The 5,029-nt window shown below is 32.6% G+C and overlaps 1 long non-coding RNA gene across 1 annotated transcript; it reads right to left on the bottom strand.

Moving 5' to 3' along the window:
* Nucleotides 1–3,089: 3,089 nt before the first annotated feature.
* On the bottom strand, nucleotides 3,090–5,029 carry LOC106795679 (uncharacterized). Its single transcript, XR_001384369.3, has 3 exons — nucleotides 4,264–5,029; nucleotides 3,543–3,738; nucleotides 3,090–3,427 (listed from the first exon to the last, which is right to left on the bottom strand). It is a non-coding gene; the product is annotated as an uncharacterized lncRNA (long non-coding RNA).

Genomic DNA, 5,029 nt, shown 5'->3' with positions numbered 1-5,029 from the left:
TTGAATGCTTTTGCCTTTTGGAATTGGATTGCAGTTGGCAATGGAAACTAACTATTTCAGTTGGTATTTAAACCTTTAAATAACACGTGCTGTGTTAGTTGTGACAATATATACCAAAGGTCCAATTCAGTTGGTATTTAAACCTTTTTATGTATTCAATTCTTACAGCTAAAAAAAAGTTGTGACTATGTACATATCTTTTACAAAAGTAGTAATAGGGAGCTCTTTTCATAAATAAAAAAGAAGTAACAGAGTTGTGAGACTTTAAATTCCAAGGCAATTGAACATGGACAGTGTGCGTAAAACTCTCTGGCATTTGAGTCAAGTTCCTGAAAAAAAAATAAAAAAAATAGACATGACACGAGTAACACATTTAAGCTTGACATCACTGTGAGAATGGCAATTGATTTCATTTGCAAAAGACAAGGTTTAGATTAAAAAAAAATGAAAGTTTATTCTCAGATAGTTCTTTAATTTGGTATGTCACTAAGTTTTTCAAAACTCAAAGCATAGAGGTGTAATAAAAAAATATTTTATTGGTAATTAACATGATTTTAAATAATATTTTGCAACTATAATGTTAATGTTCAGGTATTTTGACTCGTAACAGCTATTACGGTCAGATCATTTTTCTGCAATTATCCTCCGTGTAAAGGTATGCTGACTCACCACAACCGCAATAGTAACCTCAACGGTGATTTAAAACCATAATTAATAAAAAAAATATAAATTACCATATAAAAAACAAGAGTTTTAAGAATATTAATTGTAAAACACCTTGAAATTAGTTAACTGTTGGAATATTAATTATTTTTTACAAGAAAAAACCCTTAACTTTGAGTCACAAAAATACCCATAATGTCTACTGCTCTCTGAAAGTCTAATTTTATCTTATATAAAGAGTATTTTTGAAACCATACTTTAATTATTCTCATACATAGGCAATAAAAATTGAAGGAAAAAATATTAATAATGATTAGAAATATTACACGAATTAAAACTAATAATAATATTTAAAAAAAGAAATAAAGGCATGCTTCGTTAATATTAGGGGTAATTTAAAAAACATAATTTTGAAAATTTTAATTCTATTAACTAAATTAATTAATTTCTTTTGGTGCTTTAGTTTCTTTTTAATATGTATGAATAAAAAAGAAACATGAGAATTTTTTTAAAAACTCACAAATCTCACTCAACCATTGGCAACTGAGCTATTAACACATATTACGATTCAGATAATTGGTCAAATTCCTTGAAATAAAAAATATCAATGAACTTTATTATTGAAATTGTTCAAAATGTCCTTTTTTAGCTTCTATAATTTTTTTTCTTAATCAGCAAAAGGTATATATATATATATATACGAGGACATAAATGGGTGCACAAAACCATGTACACAACCCCACAATTATATACCATATTAACACAGACATGTAAATATAGTTTAACCTTTGGGAAACAGCTTTAGCTAACTATTGGCCAAACAAAAATGATGCCCAAGTCCCTGCACTAATAAATAATAAGTGGGAGTAAATGAATATCCCAGCAAGTTCTACAACGTGGGACAAGGACAATGGCCATTAAATGGAATCAGCAACAACATACTAAAAGGTTATTCAAAAACAAATTGTTCCCTCCAAGCCAATAAAATAAAACACAACCCGCAAAAACTCTCTTGGTTGGTGCTTGTTCATGTGAACTCTTTCAAATAAACCTTGAAGTTCAACAGCCACTAGGAATAAGAGCCTACTTCGGATGACATGAGGTTCTTCAACCATTTGATTAAATAATTATTAAATAAGATGGCTTACATATCATGTTTAATTATTATTTAATTACTTCGGATGACACGAGATGTTAGTTTTGGACCCTTCATTTGTCCAAAGCTTCCTGTCTCAGTCAAAGCTACATTGAATTTCGTATTTGGTATGTGATGCAATTTGATTCTCATGTTTTCTACCGTTTATTAATTGACAATGTGTTTGAAGGTCATCTCGTGACATGATATGTAAGCCATTTTATTTTAATGATTTTAATCTTCCGGGTATTTGCCATCTCGTGTCGTTTTCTGTTGTTAGTGTCACTGACACCAATACAACATTATCTTCGCTCTTTACTCTGCCAAACAGAATCCTTCTTAATTCCTAGAAGATCAAACTAACAGCAAAAACCATTCAGATTTCACCTCGATAATTCAGGTAACAAAAATTTACATTAGAATTCAACATAGGCTGTTATAGTGAAATTCTAATTCTTATCCTCTGTCATGCTTCCACCATTGGGTTGGGTTACAAAATACTATTTTTAATTGTAGTTTTGTAAAGCATGACTATATTTACCTGTATAATGCTGTAGGAGATAAGGGTCTATTTTCATTGGCTCCACCACACCAAGGAATTGATGGGGATTGGAGTGATAAATCTGGAGTAATTGTATAAAAATGAAATGAGAAGAATGACCGGCCAAACACTGGCCGAGCCAATTGGAAGAAAAGATGGAGTTGTTGTGCTGAGTATGATGAGAATGCCCCACCCTGTAGACGTGGTTGGCATATTTCCTATGATGATGGTTTTACTTTGTATTAGCTACAATTCTTGTTCTGAATGATAACTCTTTTTGATTTCTTTTGAATCTTCTATTTTTGTTTTGCTTCGAGATATCGCCAATGCCAATAATTAGACATGCAGTTGAAGATACAACTTGTGAAATTGATGTCTAGTATAGCCAATGATGATGAGTAATTTAAATTTCCTTTGGTTTCATCTTTGTTCTGTTTTTTGTCTCAGTGAATTTGTATTCACTTCATGCCCTAGTCTATCCATATTCAAGGTTATGAAAAACGGTTTGTGGCCGTAGTTTCGGCAGTAACATCAAGGTTTTTTGAGTCTCTGCAACCACAGCACAATCACAGTTGTGGTAGTCTGCAATTTCCCACAATATCAAGGAAGGCGATGAAACTGTGCTCGTAATTTAAAATCTTGGCTATATTGAAGAGAGATTAAAAGTTTCCAAACTTAATATTCCATGAATGCATCTCCAAAACCTCCCATTGTTCTATTACTATCGTAACAGGTAAGAAAGCAACTTTGCAACAACCAACATAGCACATATTATTAATATTTAATACAAACGAAAAAAGGATTAGAACTGCAGACACTAGTTTCTATTGTAAATAACAGTCCAATCCCAGAAGAAATTAAGTCCCAATTGGTAGCTCTAACAAACATTGCCTTATCATATGGAATATGGATAACCATTCTGACATAGAAATGGCACACTGCTACCTCACAGGTAACCTTTTTCTTTGCAGCATTGAACTGCATCATCTAGCATTTCCTCAAGTCCATACTTGAACATGAATCCATCGTCTATCAGCTTCTTTGCCGATAAATCTGGTACCCTGATACCTTTATTTTGTTTTAAAGCACTACAAGAAGAAATAATAAAATATTTGTTGCAGTGAGATCAAAGAAAAAACATTCACATAAATCAAGAATGTCAAGTGTGTAATAACATGCAGAAATACTACAGTAAAAACTCACTCTGCTGGTCATTGTTGGACCTCTGGGTATTAGGCAGAAACAAATTCATATACCCTTTCAACAGGTACATTATATGAAGAACATATGTACCTCCCTTTTGGGTCAGGATGTTCAAGCAGAAATATATGCGCTCTAACCACATCTTCCACGTGCACCATAGGTATCCGAGCATTAAAAGCTAATGGATCTTTGTCACCTGCATAAATCTCCTTTTATTAACAATCACAAGCACAAGCACTTAGCTAAAACGAAAAAAGTCAAACATTGCAACACATTCTCTGCCATACACAATTTAAGTTTATTATTAGTTAAAATTTATGTGAGTCTCACTCCTTATTTGTTAAGTTTTATTCCTTATTTAACATGTTCCACATAAATTTCAACCAATATTTCTTGCTGGTATTTCTCAATTCTCGTATTATTTGAGTTGAAGCAAGCACAAACACTCAGCCTAAATGGAAAAGTACAAATTACTATCTGAAGCTGAAGCAAGCACACAAAACATTGTTGCCAACTTTTCATGTATATCTATCCTTTCTTTTACACGTTTTATCGTAGTGAGATGAGTTTCAGGGTGTGTTTGTCTTTCTGTTCAATCCACATTGAATGTGAATCCAACGTGAGAGGAGGATTCACGTTTAACGTGCATCAGGAAGTTTAATTGGAGTAAAACTAACACAATAAATGATAGAAAACAGGACAAGCAAATTGCATCACATACCAAATGCAAGATTCAGTGCATGATTGCATCCTTTCTGTCAATGCCTTAGAGACTGCATAAGATCATTTCAATATCTCTGAAGATCTAAGATAAACTACATCACTCCAAAAGCTTTCATCCATCACTTGGTCTTCTTTGCCGTTGCAAATCACAGCACCAACGCTAGTAGTGTAAACAACTCGCTTCACAGTCTTGGAATTGAGCCATGTCTTCAAAATGCTTAGTGCACCGTCAATGCATCTTTTGGTCACTAGTTCCTCAGGTTCCTTTACTTGAAAGTCAACTGGGTAGCTACATGGAAAAGTCCAATGCATCCTTCAATGGCTGCAGTGAAACATAATTGCTGAGCAAAAAATATAAAATAGTAGCAAACATAATTCCTTCATCTACAAATCAAAATAATTTGTGCATATTGCCCTTCGGGTTATATCAAAATGAAAAATGTTAAAAATGCAACAATCTTGTAACACACTCAGTTAAAAACTGTATGCCCCGGTTAAATGTACTAAACCAATAACAATGCCAGTAACACATTTGTTTTGACATACTCTTTAAAATTTATTAAAAAAACTACAAATTCATAAGTAAGACTGGCTAAATTAAGTGGGACTGAAACTAACAAAGTTGTGTGATTTTGAATGAATTTTAATCAATATTAAAAAGTGTATTCAAAATAGTGTTTTAGAGCATTTCTATTGTTGAAAATGTTTATTTAACAAATGGAGTTGCTTTCTTCCACTGTCTCATGCCTTCTCTCTTCATCCGA

Source organism: Glycine max, chromosome 13 (genome assembly GCF_000004515.6).
Source record: "Glycine max cultivar Williams 82 chromosome 13, Glycine_max_v4.0, whole genome shotgun sequence".
In the NCBI taxonomy this organism is placed as follows: domain Eukaryota; kingdom Viridiplantae; phylum Streptophyta; class Magnoliopsida; order Fabales; family Fabaceae; genus Glycine; species Glycine max.
The sequence above is the reverse complement of the archived record's forward strand: the minus strand, read 5'-3'. Positions and strand labels throughout refer to the sequence as shown.